The sequence below is a fragment of the Oryctolagus cuniculus genome, chromosome 13, assembly GCF_051225735.1.
Source record: "Oryctolagus cuniculus isolate XC-2025 breed Fujian yellow rabbit chromosome 13, ASM5122573v1, whole genome shotgun sequence".
NCBI lineage: Eukaryota > Metazoa > Chordata > Mammalia > Lagomorpha > Leporidae > Oryctolagus > Oryctolagus cuniculus.
Genome location: NC_142879.1, coordinates 33,954,891 through 33,974,499, shown reverse-complemented (window position 1 = coordinate 33,974,499; position 19,609 = coordinate 33,954,891). Strand labels below are relative to the sequence as shown.

At 38.1% G+C, this 19,609-nt stretch overlaps 1 long non-coding RNA gene across 3 annotated transcripts in view; it reads left to right on the top strand.

Moving 5' to 3' along the window:
• LOC127483538 (uncharacterized) overlaps nt 1-19,609 on the top strand; it is a 92,011-nt gene that overhangs the window by 52,900 nt on the left and 19,502 nt on the right. For 2 of the 3 annotated variants that reach the window (XR_016219656.1, XR_016219654.1), the window contains exon 2: nt 3,599-3,733. This is a non-coding gene — a long non-coding RNA (uncharacterized LOC127483538). Of the gene's footprint in view, nt 1-503; nt 603-3,598; nt 3,734-19,609 lie in introns of all 3 variants that reach the window. The other variant, XR_016219655.1, reaches the window with a different exon arrangement.

Below are 19,609 nucleotides of genomic sequence, written 5' to 3'. Positions count from 1 at the left end.
CTCTTCCATTTGAGTTTATTGTAAGTAGTTGCCTAATACAAAGCGATTAAGATAATTTCTTTCTTATTATAAAATATTATTAGAGGTAGATGGCTATTTTGTCCCTCAGCTTTTAAACAACTGCTATAACCTCGCTATAATGTCTGCACATTCAACGAAATCCAGTCTGAAGTAGGCTGATCTTGGCTACCGTTCAAGGGGAGTTAGGAGCTGAAGGGCCAACAATGCCTCATTATACAGTGGTGTTACTTATGAGGCATGACTCTCAAAGGTATTTTTTGAACAGCAGTGTTCCTAACGTAGAGGGCTACTTTCTTAGAGGGATAAAATTTGAGGACCACATTATTTTTCTTTCAAATGTCTTTGAGTAGAAAAAGGAACAGACTATATTGTATTTCAGGTTCTACTTCTGGCCTGTAATGGTTGGACTCCACCCACATGGGTAATAGTTTCCTGTGCTTTCTATAGACGAGTGATCACCTCTTATTTTATTTTTCCCTCAGGGATGGGATTAACCCTGCCTGCATTCCTCTTCAACTCCTACAAAATAGTTGGACCCTCAGATGTATTTAGGAGATCAGTAACTCATTAAGCTCTCCCAGGTGAGCTCCCTGAAACAGGTGCATTTACCTCTGTATACCTGCTACCACAGAAGCCTCATTTAAACTTAGAGGAATGTTTCTCCTGGGAGAAGCATAGTTTTGAAAGCATTGGAAAGAGAGAGGCTTTTCTTTTTTCCTCTCTCTGACTCTCTTTCTTTCCTCTTGTCTCATGACTCCCTGGGACTTGTTGACATATGATCATTTTTCATGGTTAATCACCTTTTTTCCCATTTCTAATGAAGAAATTATTATATAAAAGATAGAATCATAGAGTACAGCAGTAGATCATTTATTTTGTGGTTCTCATATCACTGTAAGAGTTGTAAAAGTGTGTACTAATGTTTCAAATTGGAATTTGAACTGCATAGGCTTTCACAGTATCTTTGAAGTGAACATCCTGAGATTGGGTCACTAAATAAATATTTTAGAATACAAATTGTATAGCTGGCTGTGGCTCACTCCTGCCTATGGCTGCATTTCCCCAGGTAAGCACTGGCACATCTGCTTGATCCCTTACGATACAGCAGTGGATGCAATCCCTCATTTTTTTCAGGCTCCATGTGGCTATAGTGCATGGTCAGTGTTTACCTGTGGATGACAATGGCTGTGAGTGGAAGAAACAATTCTTTCCTTGCTAAGTGCTCTAATAGGTGTCTATTATTTTCATGGCTAAGTATCCAAATAATTAAAGACTTGGATGAGATGACAAACTCTAGAACTGAAATCCTTTAAAAAATCTTTTTTCTATTTAATTCAATAACATAATTTACCATTTAATTAGGTATAAGATCTTGGGAAATAAAAATGATCCCTGAAGTAGCTTTTCTGCTCTAGAGACTCTTTTTAAAAAATTTTTATTTGACAGGTAGAGTCATAGACAGTGAGAGGGAGGGACAGAGAGAAAGGTCTTCCTTTCATTGGTTCTCCTCCAAAATGGCCGCTATGGCCGTTATGCTGCATCGATCCAAAGCCAGGAGCCAGGTGCTTCCTCCTGGTCTCCCATGTGGGTACAGGGGCCCGAGCACTTGGGCTGTCCTCCACTGCCCTCCTGGGCCACAGCAGAGAGCTGGACTGGAAGAGGAGCAACTGGGACTAGAACCTGGACCCATATGGGATGCCGGCGCCGCAGGTGTAGGATTGACCAAGTGAGCCATGGTGCCAGCCCCTCTAGAGACTCTTAAGATTATATTTTCTCAGACAATTTTCTTTCCTACCTCCACCACTTTGGCTCCATTGGCCCTTGATGGAAGGAAAGACTCATATATAAAGACTTGGATATATCAACTGAAAAGACCATGAGTGTTTTATACTCCATGTTTATGGAAGATCCCTGGAAAATCCATCTGCAAATATCTCTTTGCTCTTCAGTGGAAAATAAATGTCCTGTGACTTGCCCATGTATCAGCAACTTGGCTACTGCTTTCTTGAGCTGATGAACACACCATTATGTGAGCTTTGAGAAATATTTTGTCCCCCAAATTTGGCTCTGATGACTTACAAGAATGTCCTGTGGGTTCAGAAGTGGTCCAGGACTCTTGGAAGTGAGTCATGTCAATGAAAGTGTTACAAAAAAGTTATGGTTATACGGTTCTTCTCCTTGTCAGTATAGGAATGGACTATAGGTCAATGATCTCCAAATGCAAGGGTCACAGTAGCATGGGAAAAGACATTTCTTAGAGAAAACTCAGCATCAGGAAAAGGGAATGGAGTTGACCCAAGGAAATTTCAATCTTGTCTGGAAAACTAATTGTCTTTGATGAAAACTTAAGCAAGGATAACAGGATGGGATAACCTTGATTACTAGATTTTATTTTTATGCAAATAAAATGTGAATTCCAGAAGTTTTCTTCTGATCCTGGTAGTGTTTGACATAGTAATAAATAGATAAGGGAGAAACTGCTTTTAGTAAAGTACAGCAAGTTAGCAAAAAAAAACTATTGAGCATTTACCTCCAACTTTCTGTATTCTATAGCTGTAGAACCCTAAAGGTACAGAATAATAAATACCAGCTAAAAATGAACTATAATTCTTTATAACTTTTTTGCCTTTCTCTATCCTCTTTATCTGTGTCTCTTTCCTGTTTCTATGAGGTTTTCTAAGGGTCTCTGTCATATTTTGTACTTCTCACCTTTAACTTGTATAAATGTTTTATTTTGGGTTTATAGGAAAATTGCAAAGACAATATAGAAAATTCCAGTCTAGCTTATACTCAGCTTATTCTAATTTTAAAATTTTATATAACCACAGCACATTTGAAAAAACTGAGAAATAAAACTTGGTACATTACTGTTAGAAATCAGAATTAATTTAGATCTCACCATTTATTCCCACTAATGTCTTGTTTATTTCTAGGATACAATTCTAGATGCCACATTGTGTTTGGTGTCCTCCTCAATTGATTTACATTTTCAGGTCCTTTTTCTTTTTTCCCACCTGAAGATGTAGCTGTGTCTCCTTGCTGGGCAAAAGACATCCTAGCTCTCTATAAAAGGAATTTATTGTGTTTCTCATCTCTCTTTTTAAAAAAGATTTATTTATTTATTTGAAAGTCAGAGTTACACAGAGAGAAAAGGAGAGGCAGAGAGAGATTGAGTGGTCTCCATTCTGCTGCTTCACTCCCCAATTGGCTGCAACGGCCGGAGCTGTGATGATCCGAAGTCAGGAGCTTCTTCGGGGTCTCCCACGTGGGTACGGGGCCCAAAGACTTGTGCCATCCTCCACTGCTCTCCCAGGCCATAGCAGAGAGCTGGATCAGAGAGGAGCAGCTGGGACTATAACCGGTGCCCATATGGGATGTCAACGCTTCAGGCCAGGGCTTTAACCCACTGAGCCACAGTGCTGGCTCCTCTCATATCTTTTCTTGAGGCACATGCCAAATACATCAATAATTTATTTTTGTCCAAAGTTAATCCCTCTAATAACTATCTTTCATATTCCTCCATTAGTAGGAAGTGTCTTTTTCTCACACACCTGGCTTTCTCTTCTGTTCCAAACAGATACTACATTTGCCTGCTGAGAAAAAGCAGTCACAAGGAGAAATAAGATCATCTCCAGGGACGCTGGAGCCCTGGAACATTTAAAGATGTGTTATGCTGGGATAGTGAAAAGTACAAGTGATCACTTGATAACAAGTAAGTGTTTTGGGCTTGCAATGCACAGAGCACTCATGAAAGCAGGAATTATTGATTCACAGTATGGTAAAGAGGCTGAAAAAGGCTGGAGAGGGATTTGATCTACCCGGGTACTTCGTGGGATAGAAAACTGGGGCCAGGGAGGGATTCTGTTGCCCAAGTTCCAAAGGGAAGGATAAGCTGGAATCCATGTCCTTACTCCTCTGGTCCAGTGCTTCTCAGGTCACTTTTGCCAAGAAAAGCCTTTGCTATTAATCAATGCTGTGGGACTAAGTTGTTGACAGGTTAATTAAGTCATTTATAGCAAAGGATTATTAAAAATGGTACACATATTTTGACAGTTTATTTTATTGTAAAGTACATAAATGAAAACATAATATTTTTAAAAGAAATTTATGGCCAGGGCTAATTTATGGGTTCTGAATATGAGTCCAGGGATTAGAGCTCATGTTGTCTTCTTTGCACAAGCCATGATTTCCAGTTGGTTTTTTTAGAAACTTGACTAAGAAAAGAAAATTACTCATAAAGCAATCTGTGCACAGAATTCTTCAGATTTTAGGAAAAGTTACCTGTCGTTACAGTTGTCTAAATGGAAGAACATTTCAAGGTACTCATCTGTATCAGCTGTTTTCAGGGCATATAATAGCTTTCCTGGAAATGTTCTTTATTTTTTTTTTCACTGTTTCATCCTTTTATATAGTGTTTCACTGAGCTGTAAAAACAAATTCAGCTGGTATAAAAATGTTCACATTTGGAAACATGACAGGTTGCCTGCCAACTAAAAGTGATTAGCTGCTTGTGGGTATCAGCGAGTGTGCTTTACAGAGCAAAAGGAGAGTGTAGGTTAATCTGGGAAGTCACTTAGATGGGAAATTAACTAAGAGATGTGTTCAAATTTCCGAACTTTGTCTCATGCCCTGTATGAAGCCTTTTCCAGCTACTCAAGTCTGCAGGTGTCCTGTCTTCTCTCATTTCTTTAGCACTTACTCATCATCATCATGACATTTAACAAAAGCTTTTTTGCTTTATTTAATATGCATCTGTGTAATTTGTAGCCCAAATATTTCAGTGACTTGAAACCAGTAACATGCTTCCAATATATATATTTTCTTTTTTTGTTATGTACCTGCCTAGCACTTAGCCTAGAGCTGGGCAAAGAAGAGTCATTGAAAATGTACTAATTTAATTCAGTTGAATTTGACGCAGATATCTTTTGAGATCTGCCAGGAGCACATGCGATTCTTTGCAGGGATGTGCTCTTCTAAGGGCTCTTTATTGAATGTCTCTGTGTTGGGCACATTAAAGAATAGTCTAGGTAGACCCTCATTACGCCAGTGTGAACATTGGTACTGCACCTGCAAGGAAATCAAGGACCCCTCAGATATATTGTGAATCAGACTTAAGGTCTATGAAGAGGAATTCTCAAAGGTTTCTAAGTACTGGGATTGATTGCCAAGGTAAAGCTCTGGGAATACTTCCTACTGGCCTTTTTAATAGGATGGATTCATCTCTGTCTTGGATTATTGGGCCAAAAGGCACCAATTCTATATTTTAGCCACAGACCTTCTTTATTTAAACCATCCAAGACAGAGGGACAACTCTTCTCTTATGGAAGCACTGCAGGAAAATTTCTGTAACCTCTCAGAATAGATCATTTTACTGCTTTATCACTCAAATGTTGAAAAGACCTTCTTTTGTGCAACAGCAAGCCCTGTGGATATAACCTAAATATATTTCCTTTTGTTGGTTCTCTGTGGACGATGGAACATCATTATTTATGTGCTTAATTATTTACTGCCTTTGGAAAAGAAATCTGAACAGACTTAAGCACTATGCTTAAATCACTCTCTTCTGCAGGTAAAACACCTTTGGCTCCTTTAACATTTCCTTCCAAGACCTCTTTCCCATCCCTTTCATCATGCTGACTACTTTTTTCTTATAGCAGGGTATGCGGGAAGCTGTACATTAATTCATGCTGGGCCTTGGGATTCTGTTGAAAAGTAGGTTGTGCGTTGGAAACTCAGAAATCTGTCTTTGTGGACAGCACACACTCTTGTAACATAGAGGATATTGTAGGAGATAAGATGATGGAAAGACAGCAGTATGCTACATTTATATGATGTCTTGCAAGAGACTTTTAAAGACATTGTTCTGCAGACTTAAACACAGTTTTTAAAAATAGAACAAATGGTTTAAATATGATACTGCTCCTCTACTTTGCAAAAACTCAGACTTTCCTCACAAGTCTAAAATTTTTCCAATACAGAGCATGGTATCATAAAAAAGCAGTTTATAAAAAGTATGCTGACACTATAAAAATTCATTTTTTTTTTTGGAAGTGGAGTCCTTTCATTTCTCACAGTGGTAAAAGGAATCAGGAAAAAGGCTTCCTCCTTTTATCTTGTAAAGTTAATTGACGCTCTTGTCTTAGTCTTCCCAAATGGAACATTTTGGTTGGAGGGCACAGTGAATGCTCACCACCAGGTACTCTGTTAGCTTGTCATTCAAATGCCCAGCCTGTGTCTTGGAACTCCTGAGGTCACAACTGTAAATGGTTATGCTGAAAAAGAAAGCAGCCAAATATTCAACCTTTAGGATAGTTACTTAAAAGAGCTTACCCTACTTTCCCATTTTCTTAAATGTCATAAGAAATGATAAATATTATTTTCTTCCATCACCGAATACATTTCTCATTTCTTGCTACTCAAGTCAATAATCAAAAATCCTGAAAGGAGAAAAGGGATTTGTTCTTAGATATTTAAAAAAAAAAAAGACGACTTCGATGTGCCTATGCAAAAGGGAGTTGATTGCAAATTAATAAGATGCTTCAAATCCAGGCCTGGATGTCATTGTGTCTTCTACCCTTACAGAAGCAGCCCTCTGAGAAAAGCCTCAGAAAACCAAAATACACCTGTCAAAAGTTGATGTGAAAGTATCATTTTTAAAGTGAAACTTTACATTGGGAAATTCCAATGCAGGAGTACATTTCTAAACTGGCTGACCTACCCCAAAGGAGAAGGTCTGGATAGGCCTGGGTGGAGAAAAAGCACAGAATCTCCAATATGGAAAGATATTTGAGGTCGTCTAGACCACTGGTCTCTGTATGAATCTGATGACAAAATGTATTGGTACTTGTTCATGTACCTTCTCAAAGACTGGGGGATGAAAAGTCTTACTACTTATTTTCCCAAAGTTTTCTTATCTTCAAACTAAGTGCCCCCAATTCCTATAATGTCAAGATATTTAGATTATTCTCAATTTAAATTATTCTCCATTGAGAAACCACTTTTGGTTTGCTGATGTTCTTCTTAAACTATGACCTTTCAAAAGTTGTGCTCTTTGCAGTGCATTTATATAGACGTACCTCAAATATAGATTTTCTATAAATAGGGAATGAACTTTCACTTTTTCTTTTAACTGATGATTTGAACCAGTCATCTCTATCATCTAGTAGTAGATTAACCTCTCCTCTCAATATGTTCGACTTATAAGCACCTGAGCTGCCTGTATCCTCATCCAAATCATTGATAACGATGTTGAATAGAAAAGAGCATGATAGTTTGTCATATCAGATATGATTCATTGTGAAAATGCAAATGGGAAGAGAGGGAATAAAGTCAGGCAAGGAATAAAGAAGGTACAAGATTGTTATGGAAAGGTAAATGACACAAAGGCAGTATGTGATATACAGGAACCCTACCCACTGGATGAGGTCAGCTTCTGGTAACACCTGCAGGAAACTGATCCACCTATCTGGGCAAACTTGGTTTTTGCTTTTGTGGGGCTAGGGAACCTAACTGCCATACTGAATGTCTGCTAAAATTCATGGCCTTGGAAATTTTAAGGGAATTTGAAATTTTTTTCATGACTGAGTCAGTTGACAGTAGGCAAATACAGCTTCCTGTTTTGATGAGGAAAATGGATTAAAAGCTTTCTGAAAAGGTTCAGAAATTTTTGTGGGCATTAAATTGCTCCTGGTAAACAATATTTTGATGCTTATAGTGTAAATGAATATCACATGAGTTACATTTCTGCTCAAGTACACATGTTTTAAACATGAATGGAAGAGTGGTTATATCTTACAAATTTCATGGTTTTCTGTCTTTCTGATGTAGTCCTTCCCCTTATATCTGGGAAAGACAAGTACAATTAAAGCAACTTTGCTTTTTCCTTTTATAAGTTAAAACTCTAGCAAATTGCTTAGTTGATAAGGACACAGGGATAACTGAATAAACTTGATACCTTCTTTTGCAACTGGGCAAGGAGGAGAGTGGTAGAAAAAAGTGGTTTCCAGGTTCTTGGACCCTGTGTCTCTTGATTTTTAGAGCTGGGTGTTAACATTCTACTGTATGTGCAAGGATGTTCCAGGCCAGCTCTATTTGCTTTCAAAGGGGACCTCAGTAACCCAGGGTGTCTTGTGGCTGGTCCCACTCAAATTTCAGCAATAATACACCTGGATATTGGATTGTTATCTCATTTCTAAGACCCAGAGTGGCTGAATCACTGCCCTCTAATCACCTCTCTAGTAAACAAATTCCTAACCTTCTACCTTGTTTTTTTTTTTTTTTTAAGAAGTTTATTTATTTATTGGAAAGGCAGAGTTATAGAGGGAGAGAGAGAGGGAGAAAGAGGGAGAGAGATGGAGAGATGGAGAGAGCGAGAGTGAGAGCGAGCACTGGTTAACTCCTCAGAAGGCTGCAACAACCAGGGCTGGGACAGGCCAAAGCCAGGAGCCAGAAATTCCATCTGGGTCTCCCAGGTAATGGCAGGGGCTCAAGCACTTGGGTCATCTTCTGCTGCTTTCTCAGGCACCTTAGCTGGGATCTGGATCAGAAGTGGAACAGCTGGGACTCAAACTGGCTCCCAAATGGGATGCTGACATCCCAGGCAGTGGCTTAGCCCACTACACCACAATGCTAGCCCCATCTTCCTTGTTTCCTTAATGAAAAGTTTCTTGCATTGGGACCTGAGTCCTTCTAGTGACCAGACATTCATCTGTTAGCCTAGCCCCTATGTCTTAGATTTGTAGTTTCTGAACTATGATACATGTCTTAGTCCATTTGAGCTGCTAGAATGAAATACTGAAGACTGTCTGGTTTATAAATGACAGATGCTTAGTTCTCATGATCATGGAGGCCTGGAAGTCCAAGATCAAGGCTCTGCAGATTCTGTGTCTGGTGCTTCTTGGTTCATGTGGCCATTTTTGGCTATGTCCTTACATGGTAGACATAGCAAGGGATCTCTCTTATGGCAAAGAGAGCAGCACTTACTGTGGATTCTGGATATAACACTATGAAAAAGGCAGGAAGAATCCTTGCCCTGGCAGAGCCTATGCTGGTTTTGTGATGGTAAATTACCTGAAGGGTGAATCTACAGGCTAAGGTTAAACACGTAGATTCTCAGACACCTTTTCTGGAGATTTTGAATTTGTTGGTTTGTAGTCAGACCTCAGAAAATCCTGCAGCACAGGCATTGGTAAGGCTCAAGATAGGATGTGTTTGGAAAATGAGAAGTTCCTTGTGAGTGGAGTCGGGGATGTAGAATGGGAGTAGGTGAGAGGTGAGATGAGCAGGAGCCAGATCATGAGGGACCTTGGATGCCGCTAAGGGTTGCTTCTGATGGTTGTGGAAGCCAGTGAAACATTTAAAGAGAGCAATGATGTGATTACTATTTTTTTTACTTTTAATTTTTTAATTTTTGAGATAATATGTTTTTAATTTACATGATGGTCAAAAGCTTAATGCTCCACTAAATAAAGAAATCAACAAATAAGAAGTAAAAATGCCACAATTCACTAGGAATATAGGCAAGGGCTATAAACAATAATCAAATGAAAAGAATTTTAAAATTAGTCATAGCTAAATAAAACTACAGTAGTATAAAATTTTCAACAGTTTGTATGACAAAGATTTAAAACAAAGTTTAACAAAACACAATATTTGCAGGAAAACTGATACACATAGGCATCAACAGGAATTTTTTTGTTTTGCTTTGCTTTTTGCTTTTTAAAAAAAGTTTAGCTCCCACATACAAGTGAGAACATGCAGTATATATCTTTCTGTGTCTGGCTTATTTCACTCAATGATGTGATTATTTTGAAAGTCTGCTCTTGGACTTCTGGATGACCAGGAGCATGTCGGGAACAGGGTTGGAAGCAGTGGTTAGGGGAAGATATTTGTGGTGTTTTGTGGTGTTGACCTTCCCACAAAGGTTTGGGATTGAGATATGCTTTAGAAGCCATCCCGATACTCATGGCAACTCAGTTAGGACCTTTGGTAGCTGAATATGCTGGCCAGTTAGGAGCTTTTCAATTTTTTTTCTAACACACTTATTGATCTCCTGATTTATCAGTTATCTGTCTGCAAATTCACTCCCCAAATGGCCAGAACTGTCAGTGCTGGGCCATGCCAAAGCCAAGAATCTGGAAGCGCAGCTGGGTCTCTCACATGGGTGGGAGGGGCCTAGGCACTTGAGCTCTTTCCCTACTTTCCCTGTTACATTAGCAGGGAGCTGGATTGGAGGTGGAGCAGCTGGAACCCAAACCATTGCTCCATTGTGAAATGCTGGAGTCACAGGCAGCAGCTTAACCTGCTGTGCCACAGGGCCAGCCTCTCTGTTATCTTCCTATCCCACATACTGGGATGGCATTTGACTTGGGAAAAGGTAAATTTCTACTCATCTAAATATCTGTACTTTCTTATAGAAAAATGGAAATTAGCCCCCATCATGGTAGAAGTTTCATTTACCTCTGCATTATTAGCACATTTAGGAAGATAGATTAAAATATCTTCTAGGATTTTCGATTTGGGATAAGAACAGGTCATTTGGGGTCCCCAACCTGCCTGCTGTTCTTCTCTTGTGTGCCCTTTATCTTTAAAATCAGAATTTTGCTTTAAAATACAATTTCATTTTTTTTATTTGACAGATAGAATTAGACAGTGAGAGAGAGACAGAGAGAAAGGTATTCCTTCTGTTGGTTCACACCCCAAATGGCTGCTATGGCCGGAGCTATGCCGATCCAAAGCCAGGAGCTAGGTGCTTCTTCCTGGTCTCCCATGTGGGTGCAGGGACCCAAACACTTGGGCCATTTTCCACTGCCCTCTCGGGCCACAGCAGAGAGCTGGACTGGAAGAGGAGCAACTGGCACTAGAACCCGGTGCCCATATGGGATGCTGGTGCTGCAGGTTGAGGATTAGCCAAGTGAGCCACGGCGCTGGCCCTGAAATACAATTTCTATGGATTTAGTGTTTGTTTGTTTGTTTTTTTTTCCAGGTCCCAATACTTGGGTAACGGAGGTTTTGAAAGAGCAGTTCTTAATTGGGTACCAGCAACAAACTATATGACTATTATTTTCTTCTCACTGTCCCTTTAAATCAAATTCATGGATTAGATTTTGGTTCAAATCTTAAACAGGTGCCCAACTTTCCAGACACTTTGAGATGATAAAAAGTTCAGTAGTCGCTTTTAACTTCAACAGACATAATTAAAATATGCTATCCGGTGTAAGACTAGCCTGATAATAACAAAACACAGCATTGCTTTAATCTGCAAAGGCAACAGAGGAGGAGAGGTTTATGGTTTTAGATTAAATCTTTTTTCAGGGGGCAAAAGAGCTCTGTGTGTGGCCTCCTTAGAGTCCCTTGCTAAAGACTGAGTTGAGGAAGAGATGATCTGTCCCGTCACCCTCAACAAAATCACTTTCTAGAGAAAAATTTCTTTTCCCCATGTAACTTCAAATTTTTTATATTCTTGAGGTGGGTGGTGGACTAAGGCTGCCATGGCCAATCTTTTTTTTTTTTTTTTTTTTTTTTAACAGGCAGAGTGGAAAGTGAGAGAAAGAGACAGAGAGAAAGGTCTTCCTTTGCTGTTGGTTCACCCTCCAATGGTCGCCGTGACCAGCGTGCTGTGGCCTGCACACCGCGCTGATCCGAAGGCAGGAGCCAGGTGTTTATCCTGGTCTCCCATGGGGTGCAGGGCCCAAGCACTTGGGCCATCCTCCACTGCACTCCTGGGCCACAGCAGAGAGCTGGCCTGGCAGAGGAGCAACCAGGACAGAATCCAGCACCCCAACCGGGACTAGAACCCGGTGTGTCAGCACTGCAGGCGGCATATTAGCCTAGTGAGCTGTGGCGCCGGCCAGTTTAGCCTCTTATTGTGTACTTGGGGAGTACCTGGCACCAGGTATTTTATTCTTGGTCTTTATGTCTCAGCGTAAACTGAGAAAGAATCATATATGATTCTGTTAAATTAATTTTGGCAAGTGCTAACTATATTACAATATTTTTTCACATACATTAATTTTATTTATTTTGTAGAAATTCTATGAAATAAGCAGGACCAAAATAGCAGACTCAAGTTTACTGGCATGCAGTGTATGAGGCAAGAAAGAGATTAATGGTGAAGACTGGATTAAAATTCAAATTCTCCTGGCTTTAGCCTGGTTTAGGATTTAGGCTGCTGGAGTGGGAATATAATAAATTTTAAATTGTGCACAAATCCAGCTTCACTCACTGTTATCTTGTGAATTTTATGTAAATTTCTTAACCTTTCTGCTCATAATTTTCTGAGTAGAATGGAGGTAATGCTGTCATATTCAGGATTTTGATGAAGATGAAATTAATAAAGCAATGCAATTTTGGACAGTGCCTGAGATCCTGAAGTTCTTTCTTTTTTTAAAAAATAGATTTATTTATTTATTTGAAAGTCAGAGCTAGAGAGAGAGAGAGGGAGAGGCAGAGAGAGAGAGATTTGTGCCATCTGCTGGTTCGCTCCTTGAATGGCCACAATGGCTGGGACTGGGCCAAGCTGAAACCAGGAGCCAGGACCTTCTTTCAGGTTTCCCATGTGGGTGTAGGTACCCAAACACTTGAGCCATCTTTTGCTGCTTTCCCCAGTCCAGTAGTAAGGAGATGGACCAGGAGTGGATCAACTGGGACTTGAACTGGCACCAGGTGGGATGTTGGTGTTATAGGTGGTGACTTTACCCGCTATGTCACAATGTCGGCCCCAATTCTGAATTTCCAACAAGCTCCTAGCAAATGCTATGGTACTTTTTTTGGGCCACCATTAATGGCAGGGGCATTAGTGCATGCCAATGCCTGTTAGACCAGTAGACTTTCATTCCCTTTCTTTTCCTGAAAAATCCATCCACTCTGCTCTCATTTGATTTTAGGTCCCACTATAAATATAAATGAACTTGTTCTTTGGAATCTAGCTGGGAATCACAAAACAGTGGCCTCCTATCGTGTCAGTGGAGAGCAGATGTAATAGTGTCACAATTCTGGCTGGTGGTAATAAGGTACTGGTAACACCAATGTGAAAAAAAAATACCCCCATCAGAGGAAAGGTCTTGTTGCAGGTTCCTGAGCAACTATTTTATCTTCATTGAGCTAAGAAATAAGTGGAGGTTGCAAAAAAAAAAGTTTTAAAGATTTTTTGGGGGAGTTATTTTAAGGAAAATAACTGGTTGTCACAAACATGGAAATATCTCATGGCCACGCCATATGGCCTACAGCCATAAACTAGTTATACTTTTGACAACAATTGGCACATTATGATATATGAAGGGAAAGACAAAAATATTTTCTAATGAAAAATCTAAGTTCCACTCCTGAGCACATCTCTTTGAATTATGGCATGGCAGCACATTGGCATTTGTGCATGCTCATTCACCTTTAGGAAGGGGTAAAGGGATTGAGAAAAAATCTTTCTTGCCAGAAAAGGGTTGCCATTTATTGCTTCAGTGTTCACTACATGCCTTTGTATAGTAATTCAGTATATTAATTAATCACCATTTTAAACCTAATCTTGAGATGGGGCATTTCTTTAATTCTTTTTTTCTATTCAATTCTTTAACTCAATTTTTCAGTTGCATATTTTATGCTTATTTGCAGTATTTGATCTTTCCTCCTAAGTAAAAATACTTTGGCTACTGACACCCTGGATATGTTGGGTTGAGATAAAGTAGAATGAATTCCTTTCTTAGGTGGGCAAAATCAGGGACTTTCTTCCTTTTCCCCAGGTGGCTGTGGTTCATGTGGCTTGCAGTGTGTGGGAGGGAACATTGCCATATTGGACACGTGCAGTGGAAAAAAGTCACCAACAAGCACAAAATAGTTTGTGGTATAGGAAGGAACATTTTGTTTATTAATAGAAAAGACTAGAATATGTGGCAATTTTCTTGCAAAATAGCAGAAATTCGTAGAAGTTAGAAGAATACAACAGAACAATTTGTTGTCCCTGAAATTTTTTTCATTACCAATAAATGCAGACCATAATCATAGGTTTGCCAGATTTTTTCATCGCAAAAGTAATACTTGTAAAACAATATTTGAAAATATAGAAAGCTAGTGAAAATATAGATATATTTTTGGCATTTGAAGAGCAACCAGGTTTAACATTTTACAATTTTTCTGTTTCCTTTTCTCTGCAAAGAAAGTCAGTTTCTGAAAATGTTTTCCACCAGAATGTGTGGGTTGGTGACCTCAGCATCACCAAGAAATGAGGTAATGACCCCTTCCCGAGGAAGGTAGAGTCTCAACAAAGGGATTCTTAATGTTTTAAACCCCTTGTCAACAGCATAAATTATTTCTGTTTGATAGACAAATGCTTTGAGCATTTGAGCATGTTTCTGGCTCCCCTTTTAAAATAGCCTTCTTGAAGTTTCCTTTCTTGGGACTTCAAATTGGTTCTCCCCTAACCCCTGCTGACTATCATGAAATCTCTCCTGTATGCTCTACTAGGAGGAGGAACCTCCTCCCTCCTGACCACACACACAAAAAATTCTTGGAAGGGTCCTAATTTGAACTCTTGAATGAAAGCAAACCTATGATTTTCATGAATTAAAGAACTGGTAATCCCCAGCCTCTGACTGGTAAGCACCGCCTTACTTCCTGCAATATTGACTTTATAAACAATAAGGTCATATTCTAAAAATTCTGTTTGTGGTTTTATTTTTCACAGAAAAAGTAAGATGGTATATTGAAGACTCAGTTATATCACACTCTTAAAATTTACTTTATTACGGTAACACAGGAATATTATTGACCTTGTGATTAAAAAAGTTATTAGTATATATATATATATATATATATAATATGAGTATTTGTTGGAGGCTTTGAATGTTAGTTTCATCAACCCTATTGAGGTAAAATTTACATACAAGACTTGTGCCAGCGGGATGTGTTTTGGCAAGTCTGTGCTCCTGTGTAACTGACACTACCACATTCAAGCTACACAACATTTCCATCTCCTCAAATTTCCCTCAGGTCTCTTAGAAGTCAGTCCCCACCTATATCCCACCTTAACTCTGGGCAATTATTCATCTTCACTGTTTTACTATAGATTATTTTGCTTCTTAAAGAACTTTTTTATGATAGAATTATCCAGTATGGACTTTTTATGTATTTTTTTAAAAATTCAGCATAATATTAAAAAATTAAGAGACACATAAAAATTGTACATGATTATTGGGTATCATGTGATGTTTTGATACAAACATACCTTAAGTAGTGTCCAGTCAGGGTAAACATACATAGCTCTTCAAACATTTAATACTAATATATGGTAATAACACTTAAAATTCTGTCATTTTTTTTAAATAAAGAACTATACAATACATTAACATTATCTATAGTCACCCTACTGTGCTTAGAGTGCCATAACTTTAAATTCCTATAGGACTATCAGTATCCATTAATCAAGCTTCCTCAATCCCTCCTCCCTTCTCTCCTCCATCTCTGGTAATCACCATTTATACTTTTAACTTCTATGAGATCACCCTTTTATTCTTTTTTTAGTCTCCACATACCAGTGAGGTAATTCAGTACTTGTCTTTCTGGGCTTGGCTTATTTCTCTTAACATAATGATCTGTAGTTACATCCATGTTGTAGCAAATGAGCAAACTTCATTATTTTTTAGGTAGAGTACTATTTCATCATACTACATTTTCTTTATTCATCAGTGGATCCAATGGCCTGATTTAATTTCCTTTGGATATCTGTATCTGTTTATCTATGTCTGTCTGTCTGTCTATCTATCTATCTATCAATCAATCTATCTATCCAGTATGGATTTGCTGATTAATATGATAGTTTTATTTTATAAAATTTATTTATTTAATTGAAAGGCAGAGTGATGGGGGAGGGAGGGAGGGAGGGAGGGAAAGAGAGAGAGAGAGAGAATGTTTTCTATCTGTTGGTTTATTCCCCAAATGCCCTCCACACCTAGGAATAGGCAAAAGGCAGAAGCTAGCAGCCAGGAACTCCATCCAGGTCTCCCACTAGGTGTTAGGGTTCCAAAATACTTGGGCCATTATGAGATGCCTTACCAGGTGCATTAACAGGAAGCTGGATCAGAAACATATCAGCTGGAACTCAAACAGGCACTCTGATATGGGATGCCAGTTTCATAAGTGGCATAAGAGGGAACCTACATACTGTTTTTCAGAATGGCTATGAAAATTTACATTCCTCCCAACAGAGTGCAATGGTTCCTTGCCACCATTTGTTATTGTTTGTCTATTTTATAATATCAAATCTAAATGAGGTGGTACATTGTGCTTTTATTTGTATTTCTATGATAATTCATGACGTTGAGCATCTTTTCATGTACCTGTTGGCAATTTGCATGTCTTTCTTTGGAAAATGCCTATTTAGATTCATTGTATTTGAAAAATTGTATTTATTTATTAAAGGATTCACTTGAAAAGCAGAGAGACACGTACAGAGACAGATACAGAGAGATGCAGAGACAGATACATAGAGAAATCCCCCATCCAGTTGGGTCTGGGCTAGGTCCATGCCAAAGCAAACTCAATTCAGATTTCCCATGTAGGTGGTAGAGACCCAACTAGTTGAGCCATCACAGCCCTGTTTCCCAGGGTGTGCATTAGCAGCAAGCGGAAACACTGGAGCCAGGACTTGAACCCATACTACCTGTTTTCAAATTAGATTATTATTATTATGTTTTGCTACATAGAGTTGTTTTAGTTGCTTATGCATTTTAGCTCTTAACCTTTTGTCAGATATAATATTTGCAAATATTTTATTCCATTCTGTAGTTTGTGTGTTTACTCGTCTCTTTTATTATGAAGAAGCTCTTTTGTTTGAAGAAATTCCATTTGTCTATTTTTGCATTTGTTTCTATTACTTTTAGTATCTGATCAAAATAATTATTGCCTGTTTCAATGTCTTGAAGTGCTTATGTTTTCTCCTAATAATTTCAAAGTTTCAAGGCCTGTTTTTAGATTTCTAATCAATTTTAAGTTGATTTCTGCATGGTGAGAAATAGGGCTCTGGTTTCATTTGTCCACTATAGATACCAAACTTTCTTAGCATTTTTTATTGAAAAGATTGTCCTTTGTTCATCAACATTCAGGGCAAGGGCTGATCAAGTCACCATTTCTCATAGTGTTCATTTCACTTTAACAAGTTTCCATTTTGGTTCTCGGTTAATACATTATCGCTCTTAGTATTTTTTTGTTTATTCTACTTAATACTATTGGTTGAATTCTATAATTAATACACAGTTATTCTTAAGTGTTGAAACTTAACTGAAAAGTGATCCCTGTTAAATATAAGAGTGGGAATAAGAGAGGGAGGAGATGTACATTTGGGACATGCTCAAGCTGACTTGCCCCAAACGGTAGAGTTAGAAACATACCAGGAGATTCCAATTCAATCCCATCAAGGTGGCATGTACCAATGCCATCTCACTAGTCCAAGTGATCAATTTCTGTTCACAATTGATCATAATGATAGGACTAAGAGTCAAAGGGATCATATAAAGAAGACCAGTGTCTGCAAATACTAGCTGATAGAATAAAAAAGGGAGAGAACGATCCAACATGGGAAGTGAGATACACAGCAGACTCATAGAATGGCAGATGTCCTAAACAGCACTCTGGCCTCAGAATCAGCCCTTAAGGCATGCAGATCTGGCTGAAAAGCCCATGAGAGTATTTCAGGCAGCAAAAGCCAAGACACTCTGGCCAAAAAAAAAAAAAAATGACCTAAATGAAAGATCTCTGTGAGATCTCAGCGGAAAGAACGGGTTATCAAAGAAGGAGGTACCTTTCTCTGAAGGGAGGAGAGAAATTCTACTTTGACTATGATCTTGTCTAAATATGATCAGAGTCGGTGAACTCAAAAGGCTTCCATAGCCTTGGCAACTCAGGACAAGAGCCTAGGGTAATTACTGATGCCATAAACGAGAGTGTCAATTTGTTAAGTCAATAACAGGAGTCACTGTGCACTTACTCCTCATGTAGGATCTCTGTCCTTAATGTGCTGTACATTGTGACTTAATGCTATAACTAGTACTCAAACAGTATTTTTTATTTTGTGTTTCTATGTGGGTGCAAACTGTTGAAATCTTTACTTAATATGTGCTAAACTGATCTTCTGTATATAAAGAGAATTGAAAATTAATCTTGATGTGAATGGAATGGGGGAGGGAGAGGGAAAGGGGAGAGTTGCGGGCGGGAGGGAAGTTATGGGGGGGGGGAGCCATTGTAATCCATAAGCTGTACTTTGGAAATTTATATTCATTAAATAAAAGTTAAAAAAAAGAAAAGATTGTTCTTTTTCCAATGTATATTCTTAGCACTTTTGTCAAAGATTAGTTGGCTGTAGATGCATTAAATTATTTGTATTTATATTCTATTTTTCCCAGTGGATTCTATGTTTCTTGTTTTATGACAATATCATGCTGTTTTAGTTACTGTGACTTTCATATATTTTAAAGTAAAATAGCACCGTACCTTTTACTTTTTTCATTTTGCTCAACATTGCTTTTGGTATTTGGGCTATTTCGAGGTTTGATACAAATTTTAGTAGTCTTTTTTTCTCGTCCTGTGAAAAATGTCATTGGTATTTTGGTAGAGAGTGCATTGAATCTATAAATTGCTTTGAGTTGTATGGACATTTTAGTTATATTGATTTTTCTAATCCATAGACATGGGATATCTTTCCATTCCTTGTTTATTTTTCAATTTGTTTCATCAATGTTTTATAGTTTTCATTATAGAAACCTTTCACATCTTTAGTTAGATTTATTTCTAGGTATTTTATTTTATTATAGCTTTTGGAAATGAGATTGCTTTCTTGATTTCTTTTTCAGATAATTCAATATTGATGTATAATAACAATAGTTATTTTTTCATTTTGGCTTTGTATCCTATAACTTTGTTGAATTTGTTTATTAATTCTAATCACTTTTTTTTCCTTGAAATCTTTGGAGTTTTATATATATATAAGATCATGTTATTGGAAACAGTGACACTTTGATTTCCTTTTTTCAATTTCAGATGCCTTTGATTTCTTTCTTTTGCATAATTGCTCTGATGAAGACTTCCAGTACTGTGTTGAATTAAAAATAGTGAAAGTGGGTGTCCTTGTCTGGTTCCATATCTTAGAAATTTTTCAGCTTTCCTTATAAAGTATGATGTTAGCTACTGGCTTTTATATTTGGCTTTTATTATGCTCAGGTATGTTCTCTCTAAACCTAATTATTCACAGTTTTTATTATAAAAGGATGCTGAATTTTATCAAATGCTTCTTCTACATCTCTTGAAATCATCATGTAATTTTCCCCCTTCATTCTGTTTGCATGTGTGTATCACATTTATTGATTTGCATGTGTTGACCCAGTGTTGCATCCTTGGGATGAATCCCACTTGATCATGGTGAATAATCTTTTCAGTGTGCTGTTGGATGTGGTTTGCTAGCATTTTGTTGAAGATTTTTGCATCTGTGCTTATCAAGGGCATTGGCTTTTAGCTTTTGTTCTTATTGTTGTGTCTTTATCTGGTTTTAGTACCGAGGTAATGCTGGCGATATGGAATAAGTTTGGAAGAAGTCCTTCCTTTTGTACAT